Source organism: Dasypus novemcinctus, chromosome 20 (assembly GCF_030445035.2).
Source record: "Dasypus novemcinctus isolate mDasNov1 chromosome 20, mDasNov1.1.hap2, whole genome shotgun sequence".
Classification (NCBI taxonomy): Eukaryota; Metazoa; Chordata; class Mammalia; order Cingulata; family Dasypodidae; genus Dasypus; species Dasypus novemcinctus.
Window position 1 is genome coordinate 21,341,525 of NC_080692.1, and position 16,577 is coordinate 21,358,101.

Here is a 16,577-nt window from a genome sequence, read left to right on the forward strand (position 1 = left end):
AGCTGAACGGAGGGGCCGTGGCAAGGACAGGAGCCAGGGCTGTGCGGGGAGCGCGGCGTCAGGAGCTCGTGCGGGGCTTCCTCTCCCTGACTGTGTCGGGAGGCATCAGTTCCTGCGGATTTTGGCCCTTGAATCTCCCTGCTCAGGAGCTGGATTCCCGGGGGGAGGGTCGGATTGGCTCAAATGCCCACCTTTGGGCCGGGGGAAGGGGGCAGAGCACCTTGATTGACAGGACAGGGCCTCACGCACTGGGGGAAGCGTGAATTCCCCGCAGCAGGGCAGGGGAGCTGGTGCAGGGGAGCTGGTGCTGAAAGAAGGGGCAGGGGAGCCGGGCCAGCCGACAGAGCCGACATCGTCCTGAGCCGCTTCGCCGGACTGCGGGGCGCGGCTGCTGGAGTGGGTTCATCCCCTGAGACGCACCCTCCCCGCCTCCTCCAGCAGCCGGCAGGGCCCCGCGGGGGGCTGAGCCCGGGAAGGTCACCCTCAGGCCATCTAGGCCCTCCAGCTCTGCTTGTGCAGCTTCCTCCGCTGGCCCCGGGGCTGAGGCGGACCCGGCATCTGTGTTCAGCGCCTGGCGGTGCCATCTGTGTCATGTCCGAGTCACCTGGGATAGGTTCCAGGGGTCCTGTGGGTCCCCCGACAAGCCAAGCTCGGGGGTCTCTGTGTGCACCTCCTCCGCCACCCCCGGTGACAGCCGTGGAGGCTGCTGGCAGGGCCAGTGGCTGCTGTAGGCCGGAGGGAGCCGGGCCTTGCTGCTGCCTCCTTCCAGCCTCGCCCTGCAGCCCTCGACGTTCCTCAGCCCTGAGACTCAGACTTCCCTGCTGTGTCCTCGGTGACTGAGCCCAGTGAGCGCCCGGGTGCCCTGAGCCCATGCCGCACCGCAGGGGAGGCAAGAAGAGGCTACACACCTGCGCTCACCTGGGGAGACCCAGCTGCTGTTCACGAAACTATCCAGGAAAGCAGTGCCGCCTGCCCGGGAGCCCCTGCTGGTAGCTGGTCGTGGCCAGGTAGTGCTTTTAATTGAGGTACTCAGCGTCCAGCTCTCGGGTTCCTCAGCCAACATCCCATGGTGCTGGGGCTTATGTGAGAGAACTTATGTCAGGGCAACCTTGCCCCACCTCTCACACATAGTGGGCACTTCATCTACAGTGATATCACATAAGCCAGTGTATTTCCCTCTTCACCTCGGCTTCCGGGAAGCTCAGTACCATGATAATTTTATCATTAATATTAGTACTTTTATTTAATCAGGATCTTCTTGTTCATTTTTTTTCTTCTCTCTGAAGGTTGTAGTCTCTGTATCTCGTCTTTTTTTTTGAAAGTGAGGGGAAACACAACAAAAGTCTTGTGTGACAGTGAGAACACGGCCACGTGTACAGAGGTGAGACGTGAGCACGAGTGTCCTGGTGGTTCAGGTGTCAGGCCAGGCGGACAGAGAAGGCTCGAGGAAGAGGCAGGCCTTGGAGGCTCCTTGGCAGAGTGGGATTTGGCGAGGAGAGGGACAGCCTCTAGGGTGGGAGAGGGCGCCTGGGGCCAGTGGGATGAGGACAGTGATCAGGATCTGCCGTCCTCACGCTCGTCACGTGCGCACTTGGTGAATGAACGCGGTGTCCGGAGACGGGCGTGAGCAGGCATCAGGGAGTCCTCGGCCAGGGTGCAGGGCAGGGAGAAGGCCACGTCCGGCTGCTCCGAGACCCGAGCAGCCTGCGTGGGGAAGGCGGGCTGTTCCTGGAGCAGCTGAAGGGCCAAAAGGGAACTTACGTATGTGGACCGCGTGAGCGTGCGGCCTGAGAGAAGGCAGGGAATCGAAGGGGGCAGTAGGTAAAGGGCTTGGGACAAGCAGGGTGCCCGCTGGAGAGGACAGAGGAGCCAGGAACTGAGGCGATGGTGGAAACCAGAGAAAGGGGCCCCGGCGTGAGCGGGAGGGTCGCCAGCCGATCTGCGGGGTGGAAGGGCCCGTCGGTGGAGCAGCGGCTGGTGGAAGAAGCCTCTAGGTGACGGCTCTCCAGGTGGAACTGGGGGGGAGGGCGTCAGGGTCTGGAGGACCTGGGCGCTCTGGCCTGGGCTGGTGGATGTCATTTTGCAGGGGTCTTCGAAGGAAGCTGCGGCTGCCGGGGGAAGGGTCCTGAGCCTTCTGTAATCCGTGCAATGAGCCCCCAGTGTGCTTCCCGCAGGTCGGGTGTGTTTGGATTCTGGGCTGTGCCCCCCACCCTCTCAAGGGGGGCGGGCCCCTACCTGCTGGGCAAGAACTCGTCGGACCCAAATCAGAGTGACAGCTTGTCAGGCCGAGAGGCCTGGGCCGTGTGATGTCGGAGCCACTTAGGACACCCACGGTGACATTCCCTGGGGTCTCGAGGCCTGGCTGGGGAGGAGGCTGAGACCCTCAGAAGAGGGACCTGGGGGGGAGGGGCAGGAGTGGGGGGCTGAGCGCAGAGGGTGCGTGGATTTGTTACCATTTATGGCAGCCGAGGCGTTCTCTCCCCTCCGCGGCTGGCCCCCCTTCGCCTGCCCCCCTCCCAGCCCGCCTGATGGGGGAGGGGCGCCCGTGTGAAAAGTGCGCGTTTCACAAAAAGCAGCTCGGGGAGGGCTGCAGGGCTGAGCAGGAGCTGTGGGCGGACGGCGGCACGCCTGTCCGCTCCGTGGCTCCTGGTCTCTCTTCTCCCTGCTCGACCCACGGCTTGTTCCAGAGGGGCAGGGCAGGGCGGGGCTGGACGGTGACTCCCCAGCCCGAGAAGCCCTGGGATGTCCAGCCACTTACCCTGCGCTTCTGCCCCATCCCTAGAAGCGAAGGACTCCCCCTTTTCATACATCAGCCAATGCCTAGTGGCTCCGGATCTAAAGTGGTGGCATGGCCAAGAGCTGGGGGCTGGTTGCAGGAGACCTGGGATCTCGTCATATTGCTCACTGCTGTGTGACCTTGGGCAAGTTACTCCCCCTCTCTGGGCCTCCATTTCCACCTCTGTTATTTGTTTCCTTTGCATTTTGTATTCTTGTGGGGGAAACCAAGGCTGAGAGTGCGGGGGAGGCCGTTGCACAGGTCCGGGCTTGTCTGTGGTGTGTGGCACATTGCAGAACTGTGCTGACCCTGCCACACCTGGAGGCTCCCGATCCTCTGCCGTGGGGTCGGGCCAGAGCTCCTCCTGGCTTCTGGCTGGACCTTGTGGTGTGGACTTTGGGCCTGGCTTCCCGGCTCCACGCAGGGAGGGCACCTTCCCCGTCACCCCGTCCCCATTTCAGGGGGGCAGGAAGGGACGTCGTTGCTGCATCTGAGTGGAGGCGATTGGCTTTGACCTGCCCAGCCTCCCCTGCCACGAGGGCCTCCCCTGAGCGGAGGGGGTGAGGGGGCGGGCAGCCACCCGGCACGGCTGCTCCCTGCCTATTGTTAGAAGCTTAATTGCGATTGTTCCCGCTCCTCCTTCCAGCGGAGCTTTCTTTTTCTTTCCCGCCTCCCCCAACCCGCTGAACAGCACCTTCTCGGTTCCCTTCTACTACGTCCTCCCACCTCTGTCTGCACCTCGAGGCTGGGCAGCCCCGGCCCCGCCCCACCCCGGTCTGTGCTCCCAGCAGCTCCCTTCTGGGAGACAAACCCAGGCTCCCTGGCGCGAGGCCTGGGCGGGCCGCTCCACCCGCAGAGCTGATCTCCAAGGGGAGCTCTGGACCCTGCCCTGCCCCCTCCATGTGGCGAGGCGAGGGGGCCGGCCTGGGGGGGGGGGGGAGAGGACGGCGTCTGCTCGGGCCACAGCTCCTGCCAGTGACGCCCCGTGGCCCTTGGCCTGCAGGCTCGCGTCTGTGAAGTGGGAATAACACCGCGATGGGCCCGGCCAAGCGCAGGACCGCGGGAGGACGCGCGCTGGAAGTGGCTCTTCTCCGCAGCCTCTCGGCCTCCTCCTCGCTGCTGCGTCTGCCACGCCCCTCTTCTCTCTGAGCTGCCCTCCCTTCTGATCGTGCCCCCGAGCGTGCGCTCCCCTCTTGAGTGTGCCTGCAAGCGTGCCCCTGAGTGTGCCCCCCGGAGCATGCCCCCTGAGCGTGCCCTCCCCTCTGAGCGTGCTCCCCAAGCGTGCCCCTGCAAGCGTGCCCCCCCTGAGCGTGCCCCTTCGGTGTGCTCCCCCGATGTGCCCCCCCCCGAGCATGCCCTCCCCTCTGGGAGCATGCCCCCCCTGAGCTTGCCCTCCCTTCTGGGAGTGTGCCCCCCCTTTGGAGCGTGTCCCCTCCTCTCTGAGCGTGCCCCCCCAGCGTGCCCTCCCCTCTCTGAGCGTGCCCTCACGCTGCACCCTGGTCCTCTCCTGAGGACCCCCATGGCAGCCGTGGTCGTGTGTGAACGTGGTCCGGCTCCTCCGTGTCCTCTGTCTCAGGGTGTCCTCACAGACTGCCCAGGGAGGTGTCCTGTGATGGGAGGCTGACCCCTTTCTCGCCTCCAGCTGCCCCTTCCGGGGTTCCCGAGGTTCGCTCAGGCGCGGTGTTCTCTCAGGGGAGACGGGGCTGGCCGGAAGGAACTACACGACGGAGCCCCCTGGTTTGTCCGGGGCTTGTTCCGTGGGGGTTCACTAAGGTGACCTTGAACACCCAGCCCGTCCCGGGATCTTAGAGAGCCGCTCCCTTCCCCAGCGCGCTCTCCATTTGCTCATCGTCTCCCTGCCCGACGCCCCACTCCTCAGTGTCACTCCAGCCTCAGCCCCCTCCCAGCATCTGGTCCTGGGAAGGAACCCCAGTGGTCAGCGCCGCCCCCGCCCCCCCAGCCCGGGGGCTGGTCTCCAAGCTGGGGAGTCTGGTGCTTCGACTGCGGGGTTAGAGCAGCCCTGCTTGCTCGGGGGCCCGAGCCCGGCCGTCCTGCTGACCGCCTCCCGCCTTCACACGGGGCTCACGCCCGAGCCCGGCCGTCCTGCTGACCGCCTCCCGCTCTCACACGGGGCTCACGCCTGCCCGTCGCCGTGGGGCGTTGAGGAGGGGCGCCTCTTTCCGTCCCCTGTGATGTCTAACCCGCCCTGGGCCTTCCCCAGGCAGGTGGGTGTAGGTGGGCAGGTCTGGAGACAGGCTGGGTGGGGAGGAGGAGGGGTTTTCACTGCATCCCCCCATCGCCAGTGTTTTACACAGTCTCCAAGGTGCTCACTTTTCAAACACATCTTCTCCTCATCGAAGTTTACTAGCGGGTAAATGATCTTATTTTTCTTTTAGGGAGACTGAGTTATAGAGAAGGCAGGTGATGGTCACAGGTTGGGGATCACACTAGGTGTTTAAGGATTCATTTATTTATCTCCTCCCCCCTTGTTGTTCTGCGCTCGCTGTCTGCTCTCCGTGTCCATTTGCTGTGTGTTATTCTGTGTCTGCTTGTCTTCTCTTTAGGCGGCACTGGGAACTGATCCTGGGACCTCCCGGAGTGGGAGAGAGGCGCTCAACCTCTTGTGCCACCTCAGCTCCCTGGTCTGCTGCATCTCTTACTGTCTCTCCTCTGTGTCTCTTTTTGTTGCGCCATGTTGCCGTGCCAGCTTGCCGCAGGGGTCAGCACTCCTATGTAGGCCAGCACTCCATGCAAGCCAGCTCTCTGCATGGGCCAGCTCTCTGCTCAGGCCAGCTCGCCTTCACCAGGAGGCCCCGGGAATCGAACCCTGGACCTCCCATACGGTAGACGGGAACTGTATTAGCCAAAGGGGTGTTGATGAGAAATTGGGTTGGTTTTTATGAAGGGTATTTATTTGGGGTAGGAGCTTACAGATGTCAGTCCATAAAGCAAACAGTCCCTCACCAAAGTCTGTTTCCACATGTTTGGAGCAAGATGGCTGCTGATGCCTGCCAGGGTTCAGGCTTCCTGGGGTCCCCTCTTCCTGGGGCTCTGTTTCTCTCTGGGTTCAGCTGCTGTGCACTGTCTCCACAAGGCCAGCTGTAGGCTGTTAGGCGAATGGCTTGTTTCTCTTCCCAGGGCCTTCTTTCTTTCCTCACGACCAAACTTCTCTGTGTGCCTACTTCCTGGGACTCCTGCTCAAGGCTCCAGCATCAAAACTCCAACCAGCGCCTCTGCTCTGCTGTGTAGTTTTATCTGTGGGCCCACTAAAGAGGCGGGAACTCAGTGTCCTACTGACATGACCCAGTCAAAGCCTTTATCACAATTTAATCACGCCCAGGTACAGACCAACGTACAAACACAATCCAAGATCAATTTTTGGAATTCGTAACCGTATCAAAATGCTGCAGGAGCCGGATCGCCTGAGCCACGTCCACTTCCCACGCTAGGTGTTGAGTTGGCTGCCAGGCACTCTACCAGAATTGGGTTGGCTTTTGCAAGGGGCATTTATTAACCTATAAGCCTAGAGTTCTGAGGCTGAGAAAAATGTCCAAATCAAGGCATCAGGCAGAGCTGCCTCCCCGGAGACGCGGCTGCCGGCGTCCTGGGCTCGTCACATGGCAGGGCACGTCGGCCGTGTCTGCGGGTCTCTGCCTTCTCCCAGCTCCACGGCTCTCAGCACTGGCTGCTGCTTCTGAGGCGCTCTCTCCTGGTTCCGCCGAGTGCCGCTTCCTGCGCGTGTGGCTTTCTCTCTCAGCCTCTGTGGGCTCCTCTCTGAGCTCCTGGGTCTTTCCCCTCTCTCCGTATTCATCCTGTGTCTGTGGGACTCCAGTAAAAGGATTAGGACCCCCCTGGCCTATGCTTTATTTAAGTAATTAATCACACAGCCCTTAACTGAATCTAATCAACAGGCCCCATCTAGAAAATGCCCACTCCCACGGGGATGGATTAATTTAAGAACATCATTTTCTGGGGTCCACAGAAACCCCAACCCACCACACTGGGGATAGAGCTCGCTGGAGCCCAGGTGCCCAGCGCCCCCCAGGTGGGCACGGACACCCATTTGGCTTAGGTGCGATCAGGTGCTCTGGCTTCCAGGAGATGTGGGTCCATGACGGTTCAGCCTCTTTCCTGCTTCCCAAGAGAGTCTGCTGTGGATCAGGTTCTCCACGGAACTGCAGGCATCCTGGGGAAGGCGACCCTCCTTGGCCAAAGCCCCGACCCCCACCTTGTCTCTCTCTGAGGACGCTTTGCCTGGGCCCGTGTGCTTACCCCAAGTGCCCGCTGTGCTCCACGATCGCCCTCCAGGCCACGTGGGAGGAAGGGCCAGGAGGAGAGGGGCATGGGCAGGAGGGCGAGCGCCGCCCCTCGGCACCTCTTGCTTCAGTGTGACTTACTGGAGCTGTTTACTACCCGTGCTTGTCTCGTGTCTGTCTCCCTTCTCTTCGCTCCCCGCCCCTGTCCTTTTTTATTTTTTTTTAACACTTTTAAAAACAGTTTAATAGCAATTAAATGAAAAGAGCATTTTGTTGTTTATATTTAACATGATTGTGAGGGTTCTCTACAAGGAAAGCTATAACAATTTATACACAGAGCTGAACCGCGTTATGGACTGATAGAATAATTATCTTTACAAAAGACACTGAGTAGGCAAACAGATGTCGCTCAGTGGTTGAGCACCTGCTTCCTATGTATGAGGTCCTGGGCTCAGTCCCCAGTACCTCCCCTTAAAAAAGAGAGAGCCCGCCTTGTCCTTGAGGGCACTGAGGAGCCTGTGCCGCCCCCAACCCCTGGGGCCAGTGCCCTCTGACCTGTGCCGGGTCCCGAGGCGAGAAGGTGGCCTCGGGTCCCCGCTGGCGATGGCCACTTGCTTGCTGGGGACGAGACTTCGGTTTTGCTTTCTACCTCCCCCCCCCCGCCCCCCCCCCCGCACCAGATGCCTCTGACGTCCGTCTAACTTTGGAAACTTCACCCTGAAAGACCCTGCCCCGTTTTGCACCCACCATTGCTGCCCCTTCGGCTGTGGTGCCCTTGGTCTGTGATTTCCAGGGCCCCTGTCATTGGGGCAGCAGTGAGGGACCCATTGGGTGGACGGCCTGGCCTCTCGACCTCGGGCTGCCATGCAGGCTCTCTTCTCGTGCTCACGCGCCCCAGGAGGTTAGAGACTTTTCTCCCTCTGGGACAGAGAGAAGAGACTCAGAACATACTTGCCGGCCAGCTGCCCGCCTCCTGCCTCCCCATACCCAGCCCTCAGCCCCACACCTGGCATCTGACGAGCCACCCCTTCCCTTCTTCCTGGTTCGGGAGTGACAGGTGAGATGCGGCGAGGGCCCTGGCTTAGAGGCAGGTGGGCTGCTGTTGCCATTCTGCTCACTGTCGGTCTGATCCTGGGAGCGTCGCTCAACGCTCCCAGCCTTGCTTCTCTCATCTGTGAAATGGAACAACAGCTGCTTTCTAGGTGGGTTCAAGGAGGAACTGCAACGCTGTGTGAAGAGGGTTCAGCCCCCAGGATGGCCCACGAGAGGTGCTTTCGAGCCAAGGGAGTTTCCCACGGGCAGGCCACTCCTTGGCAGGGCGACACGGGAACGTGCGCTCGGAACTGGGGTGCGGGTGGCTGGCGTCTGCCCTGAGCCCCCACTGCCTCGGCGGGGCCTTCGCCCTCTCTAGGCTTTGTGTTGGCTTTCTCTTCAGCAGAACGAGGTGAGTCATGCTGTAGCCCCCCCAGCTTCCTGGAGGGGAGAGGGGAGGAAGGCAGATGAGGAATGAGCTCACTGCCGCGGTTGGGGAGGAAGCGGAAGGGGGGCTCTGTGCTGCTAGGATGCTCTCCAGGGACTCCGTGTTTAAGCCCGATTTGAAACCTCTCGCTGAGTTCTCCAAAGGGAGGCCAGGAGGGACCCCAGGGGCCCACGTTAGCCAGACTCGCCGGGGCCCTGGGGCGGGCGGGGGGCTGCGAGGGGCTGCGACCTCCCCACCTGGCCTTCCCCGCGGGGCTGGGGCCGGCCTGGGAGGCTGCGCGGCCAGCTGGGGCCTGGGCAGGGACGGAGCCAGAGCGGGGAGGAGCAGGAGGGGGAGAGGGGAAAGGAAGGCCGGGGCCACCGGGGGGGGCATGGCGGGCGCCGTCCCCGCACCGCAGGTAACCCCTGCCCGGCTGCCCGCCCGGCGCCGGGTGCCTCCGCCGTCCTCTCCGCGGTGATTAAGACATCGCCAGCTGCCGTGCCCGAGCTCCGCCGGCTCTCTGCTGCCAGTAACAAATGCATCTGGCTGGGATCTGGGTCATTACGAAACAACCTGTTCTGTCTTTTCTTGCTTAACCCCCTGGCAGTCCATCCCCTGGCATCTAGCTGGCACCCCCAAAAGATGGGTCAGGATGTGCCCAGAGAGCCAGGGTGGGCGTGTCAGCTGCCAGGCCCCTCCGCCAGCCAGCCGTCCTGCCCGACGCGCGGCATGTCTGTGTGGTTGGCAAACGGAGGCCCTCGATGGAGAGTGATGTGCGGGACACCTGGGCTTAGGTCTGCTCGTCGTGGCCGACAGCGGCCACGGGCTTGGGCTTAGCGCCGCGTGGCCGTGGGTGTGGTGAGTTTGCTGTCCGCAGAGATTGCTGTTTTTCTCTCTCAGCTCCATTTTGCCTGCTCTTGTGAACAATGACGATGACGTGCAGCCTGCCTCGTGGGGCCGTCACGGGGACCGAGTGGGGTATGCAGGGATGCCCCGGCACAGCTCTCGGGGAGGGACCCTGCTCCTGTGGCCCGTCGCTGTCATCTCTATTTTGTCCCTGCCGTGGAGCACCTCCTCATGGAGCCACGCTCCCTCCACCACAGTGCCGGCCTCGGTGGCCCTGTTGGCATAGGTGGGACCGAGGGAGCTTCCGGAGAGAGGAGAGAACGATGTCGGTACCCCTGGTATCAGCGCAGAGCAGCTCTCCAAAGACTGAGGCCCCGCTAAGAGGAAAAGCCTCGTCTGCCCATCTCTGGGAAACGGGGATGTGGATGTGTAGGGAGAAATAGAGGGCAGGTGGCAGGGCGGATGTAAAAGGGAATGACTCTAGGTTTCTAGGAGGAGGCCTTTATGTAGCTGCCCGTAGCAGCTGCCATCTGTGAGGACCCACCCCGAGTTGGACGCTGGCGTCAGCGCCTTACGTGTGTGTCTCCCAGAGCCATCTGGACTCTCAGGCGCTGGGATATTGCCCTTTGCTGTCCCACGCTGGTACCAGACCGTGGAGCCTGGCTCCGAGAGTAGAGCACTCTCAGGGTTGGCAGGGGCTTTCAGCATCACCCCTCTGTTAGGCCTGGAGGGGGTGGGTGGGCACCTGGCTGGGAGGCGGCAAGTCCTAGGTGTGGCACCCTCGCGGTGGGAACCACCAGCCACAGAGACTGAGCCTCCTTCCCCGTCCCTGCGGCAGCACATGCACAGCCTGCAGCACAGAGTAGGAGCACAGCAAGTTCGACCGAGGTGTTTCCTGGAGCAGGCAGAGGTGACATGTCAATTGATCAAGCTGAACTGGGCCATTGCTGGGGGGAAGTGGGAGTCTGTGGGAGACTCTATCGCTGTGTTTTCCTGGGACTGACGGGGGCACCCAAGCCTGGAGACTTGGCCCCTGCCGGCCTGCTGGGTGGTACCTGCCCCTGTGATACGGGACCTGCATCTTGCTCCCCCGGGGAAGGGCCCACGATGCTTGCCCAGTGCAGGGTCTTCCGGCAGGAAGGGCAGGGCCGAGGGGGGCTCTCGTTTCGGTGTTGTGCCCTTCAGGGCCAGGCCCTGCCATTGCAGCTCCTGGGTGAGGAACATGCTGGCTTTTCCTGGGAGATGACGCCTGACTCCAGAGCCGCCTTCACCCCTGTTCTTTTCCAAAGATGCAGAGAGATTTCAAGTTGCCTTTTATGGCGCTGGGACAGGAGAGCCCTGGAGACTCAGCATCAGGCTGACCTTTTGCAAGTTTGCCAGCTCTTGGTGGGAGGGGGATGCCCTGGGGATGGGGGTGGGGGGCGGTACCCAGTCACCACCAGGAGCACACAGCCGAGGCTCCCAGGGCCTCCTGAATCCAAGCGGTTGGCAGGACAGTCCTCGTTGGGCCACTGTCTGGCTTCCCACCAGCCTCTCCTGCCCACGGTCATTCATTTCAGTCCTTGGCCTGACTCGGCTAGACTGTCTTGACGTAGGAGGCAGGTCATTGTGTGTTACGGATCTCCCAGGGCTTAATTAAAGCTTTCCTTTTGACATCAGGAGAAGGGCTGTCTAAAGATCACTGAATGAGAGTATGGCAATGGAAGCGAGTGGCTGTCTCAGATACCCTGTTAGGAAACGTTCCTTTAGAACCAGGCGGGGTTCTCTGCGATCTTTCTGGCAAGTCTTCCGGTAAACCTTTATTGACCTTTGATGATGCTTAAGGCACAGCCCTGGGCTTGGCCAGTGGGGACACAGCAGGGAGGGGCCTGGGAAGAGGAGGAGAGCATGTGCATGGGGATTCCTGCCTCTTGCACTTAGGGCCCCTGCCCCGCGCCCGGTGAGGCCCCGCCCCATGAGGCCCCGCCCCCTGGAGGCCCCGCCCCCGGGAGGCTCCTTCCCAGGTGAGGCCGCATTGGCCCTGGGTGCAGCTTGCTCTTCAGGGTCAGGAGCTGCAGCAGCTGGCTGCCTGGGAGACCCTGCCCAAGAGTCTGGGCCCTGGGCCCTGGTTGGACTGTGATGGTGGCAAAGGGCTCCCCGGGCATGTCCCAGCACAGGTCTCCAGGCCCAAGGTCTTCCCCGGCTGATGGGCCACCCTAGCACCCCACGGACTTACCATGGGTGTCTTGGCTCTTAGCCCCTTCTCTGCTCCCGAACCCTGGCTGCCCGTCTTCAGCCTGACGCCGCCCAGAGGTGATCCTGATGGGACCGTGAGTGTGACAGCGGCCCATCTTGTGTCCTGGCTGTCTAGGTCCACGCTCCTGCCAGCAGCATGCCTAACCCGGGCCCTTTCTCCTGCGGGTCTTCAGTAAACACTAGTGGGGAGTGAGGACCCGAGACGTGGGTGCATCCGTGCCGGCCTCGCTGCGTCCTGGCTCTCCCACCATCTGTAGTTGTTCCCGCTAAATCATCCCTCAGGCCCCACGCTGGACGCAGGACCAGCCGACCTCTTCCTCGCTGGGTTTTGTCAAGCACAGCCTAGAGACAGAGGGAGGAGGCCCTTAATCTCAGCTCTGGCCATCCGGCCCCAGCAGCTGCCACAGGAAGTGCAGGTGGAGGCCAAGGTGGAGCGCGGAACACGGGGCTTGGCAGGGGAGCACGGCTCCCCCTGGCAGGTGGCCGACCCGCAGGAGCCAGGTGCCCGGGCCGCCCTCCCCCTGTCTATTAACTCTCCATTAGCATGCGGCAGTGCCGGTGCTCTAACAGTTTGATTTATGCCATCGCGGTTTTGCTTACAAATTAGAAGCCGCTATTGTGCTAAGTCGGCTTTAAAATCGATGTGGAGTAATTGCCGTACACGGGTAGTTGGACGACATTAACATGAGAAATGTGCCGTCAGTCGTCGTCATCCTTGGTACAAACACGACCAATTACGGCGCAATCCCGCGCCCTCTACCTGGCTGGCACGAGCGCAGCCCCCGCACGCCCGGCCCTGCCCTGAGAGTTGTCACGAGCGGGATTGTCAGCAGTCGGGCCTGGGAACGGTGATGTTGCGGTCCCACAGCGGAGTGGGGCTGGGGCCTCGGTTCACTGCCTGCCCCACCCCTCGGCCTTTGTGGGGTACCTGCTGGTCGGAACCCAGAATACAGCTGGCTGTCCTGAGAGGCTCAGCCCAATCCCGCGGCGTCTCCCTGCGCCTGTCCGCCTGCCCCTGCTTTGGTGTTTCCGGGTGTCGGCCTTGCCTGGGCCTTAGGGAAACTGAACCCAAAGACAGAAACGTCATCCTGCTCGCTGCCTCCCCGGGAGTCCCTGCCGTCAGCGCATCAGCTTCTTCACCTGCGAAATGGGAAGAAGCGCCTGAGTCAGGGGCAGTGGCGTCAGTGTGAGCGAGAGTGGCAGGCCCGCGCTCCTCAAGTGCTGGCGCCGAAGCCAGGGCTGCAGGGCGACCGCGTGGCTTGTCGGGAGAACGATCAGCCTGGCAGCTGACGGGCGCGCCGCGCAGCTGGGTGCCTCGCGGTCTTCTCTGCACGTGGGGATCACCCGATGGGTTTAGACAAAACACGGTGCTGGTGCTAGGTCCCGCCTTCAGGAAGGCTGGCGTAACTGGTCTGGGGTACGGTCTGGGTATCTGGATAGTCGTGAAGCTCCCCTGGGGATTCTCGAGGGTAGCCAAGGTTAAGCAATATTATCTAGTCCGCTTTTCTAGCTTCAGATGGAGCTGTGCTTCTTTAGGTTCGACCCGTACTAATCAGTGTTAAAGATTTCTGTTTGAGAAAAGGATGTAGCTCGGTGGTTGAGCGCCTGCTCCCCACGTCCTAGGTTCAATCCCTGGTACCTCCTAAAAAAGCAAGGAAGATTGTTGAATTGACAGCCTGGAAGTTCCTCCTTCTGTCTAACTCAAATCCCTACCGCTTCAACTGTGGCCGGCTCCTTCCTTCCTTGGCTGAGATGTGGGTAGCTGGCCCTACCACCTCTTTGGTGGGTGTCAGGTAGCGCTGCCCTTGGTGCCCTTGTGGGCACTTGCCAACTTGTAAAGGGACAGCAAGGCTGTCCTCACTGAGGACCGTGGTCGCTTGTTAGTCAGTGCTTTGGGGGCATTCACAGACCGGTGAAGTGGAGCTCAGGGCCCTCGGAGCCGTGCGGTGTCGGCGGGGAAAGTGCCTCGAGCCACCCCTCTTCCGGCGGCTGAGGAGGCGGGAGCGCAGAGAAGGGAGAGGCCTGGCCAGGCCAGCGCCCTGGTGGAGGAGGCCGAGGCCCGCGGCCGCGCTGCCCCCGGGCTGTTCTCCCGCCCTGGGCTGTGTGCAGAGCTGCGCGCAGAGGGGCAGGGCCTGCGCAGGTGGCCGGGCAGCCCCGCGTCCCAGCGCGGCTGAGAGCCCGCTCGCCCCCGGACACGCGCGCTGCGCCAGGCGGGCTGCGTGACGGGCCAGGGGATGACAGCTGGCGGCGCTGGCTGACGTCAGCGCAGGCCCCCGACAGATGCCCCTGCGCCATCGGCTCGGCTGCGGAAGCGTGCTTCCCGCTTGGCGAAGGCAGGGCTGCGTTGGACACGTCCCCCCGCCCCGGGCGTGGGGCGGGCTGGGGGCCAGCTGCCCTTAGGGTTACCAGGGGCTCCCGAGGGAGGGCTGCTCGTCCCCGTGTGGGGACTCAGTGCGTCCAGCTGTTTCGGGGGTCCCCCAGGTCACTCTGGCGTGAGCCACCCTGTGACTGCAGGGCATTGGGGCCCCTGGGGACATGGTCCCCCCTCAGCCCTGGAGGACCACCCAGGGGGCGTCTGCCCTGCAGTTGGGGGCTCCGGGGAGGCTACGTCGGCACCCAAGGTGAGTGGAGGGGGGGGAATTCTGCCACGCCCCAGGCCCGGAGTCCAGAGGCCCCCGGAGGGGAGGCTTTCTGTCTGGAGGGGTGGGAAGGATGTCACGCCCAGGACGGGGCGTGCCTGCTGCTGAGCAGAGCGGGGCTGCAGGTGTCGACGCACCTGGGGGGTTTCCAGGCAGCTGCCAACCCGGGCTGGTCCCCGAGGGAGCTGGCCATACCGCGTCGTCGCAGGAAGGTGAGCAGTAGAGCCTCGCGTGTGCCTGGCCCAGGCTGGGCTCCGGAGCTTCCAAAAGGGGGGCAAGCGGCCCCTCCCGCTGCGATGACGGGGAGACGGGGGCCCAGTATCTGGCTCAGTCTGGGGAAGCAGAAGGGATTTTTTTTTTCAATTGGTGTGCGCTCATCAGAGGTTCTGTGCCCCGGGCAGCTCCCTAGCTCTGGGCCCCCAGCCTCAGTTCCAGGAAAGGTGGACAGATGCCTTCTCAGCTGCAGGACCCAGGGGTCAGTTCTTCCATGCTCGTTCTGCCTGCTGGCCCAAGCTGGGAGCCAGTTGAGACCGTTTTCTGGATTGTTCTGAAGCAGCAGCAATGCACACAGGGCCTGTCAATATCCCAAGTCCAGCTGCAGACAGGAGAGGGGTCCGAGTCGCTGTCCTGTTGTCCCTCCTGCTGAAAGTCACTTAGGGAGGGGTTGCCAGAGGCGGGTGGACACTGGTGGAAAGGGGTATAGGAGCTGGCCCTGCGAGGCCATTGTGGGGGAAGAAAGCTCTTGGGGTGAGGAGGGCAGGTGATGGAGGGGGCTGGCTGGGTATGGAGGGAAGGTTATTTTATTTATCATCCGACTTGGGGTAGGGAGAGACAGACCAGAGAAGGAAACCTGTTGTGCTTGGGCTGTGGGCTCTGAATGGAAGAACGTTCCCAATTTATCCACACGCACCAGGAGAGGGGCCGGGCGTCTCTCAGGATGACCGGCTCTTGAAAGGTGCGTTTCACACCTGGGCATCCGTAGAAGAGCCCTGAATCCTCTGACCTCGAGGCCCAGGGGCCATCTGTCCATCTGCCTCCAGTGGGCAGACCCCGCCTGCTTGAGGGGCCCGTGCTGCGCCTTTTCTGGGAGGTCGACTGTCCCCAGCCTCCCTGCGGGTTCAGATTTCAGGGCCTTCTCCCAATCCATGACCCAGAGCATTTGCACGGGTAGCCTTTTCGTTGGAGAGAGGCGGGGCGGTCCTCCCATTGATGGGTGAGCTGCGGAGGCCCAGGGGTCCCCAGCCTCCTCCCGGGTGTCGGGGTGGTGGAGGTGAGGTGGGATCCAGGCCCCCAGGCCCCTGCCTGGAGACAGGCTGAGTTCCCTGCACTGTGCTGCATCCGGCCCTCCACACCCATGAGAAACACAGCGCGCACATCCGAACGATGGTTTAGTGGTGAAAAATTAAATGTAAGAGCTGAAGCCAACAGTAATTTCAACCAGCACGGGGAGACGGAGAGCCCCGGAGCAGCACTGGAAGTTGGCTGCCAACGTGTGTCCTGGTTTTTTTTTTTTTTCCTAGGGCTGAATGTGTCCCCTAAGGGCGGGCAGCCAGGGCTGTGTGGGGCTGCGGCCGGGAGGCTTCGGAGAGCAGCTCTGGATCCTCGGGCTGGGCCCGAGCAGCTTTGGGGCAGCGTTCTCGAGCGTGTTTCCTGCCTGTCCCTGACTCCCCGCAAACACCAGCATCCCTGCAGGATCGGAGCTGGTTTTAGTGGGGAGACTCGGGGGAGAGTGAAATTTGCGCTGAAAGCTGTCAGCAGCACGGGTTCTCATGCCCCTGGGCGGGAAGCAGGGGTGTGGACGTGTTTCTGCAGCAGGCTGGCTCGTGTGGGGCCCACCTCCAACCCACCTCACCTCGCGCCAGTTCACGCCCTGCGCCATGCACCCCCTGCCCCAGCGCCACGCGCCCCCCGCCCCAGCCGGGCCTCTGTCGGGCAGGGATGGATGGGGATTTGGTTGCATCTGGAGCCTGGCACCCACGTGAGGAGGTGGCCCATTGATACCTACATACTTGCACACATAAATATTAAAAATAACAATAGCTTTATTTTTAGAGCAGTTTTAGTTTTACAGGGAAATTGCACAGAAAGTACAGGGTCCCCCCCCCCCATAATTTCCCTGCTGTTAACCTCTCGCATTGTGATGTACATTTGTTACAGCCAATGAATGTGTATTGATGCATGAGGGTTTACATCAGGGTCCGTTCTCTATGTGGCTATCAGTGACTGCCCAGGTTGTAGTCACTGTCTAAAAACAAGTGCTGTGTTCAGGACTTGGAGTTGTCCTGAATGATACTGTAGGGAGGATGCAGGACATTATATATCCTGCCATAACCCACTGAATGGACGGGGGGAGAGGGTAAACTGCA

The 16,577-nt window shown here is 61.9% G+C and overlaps 1 protein-coding gene across 7 annotated transcripts in view; it reads left to right on the plus strand.

Annotated features, from left to right (window-relative positions):
* Nucleotides 1-16,577, plus strand: part of TSPAN9 (tetraspanin 9) — a 226,588-nt gene that overhangs the window by 150,197 nt on the left and 59,814 nt on the right. The gene's annotated exons all lie outside the window — the stretch shown is intronic.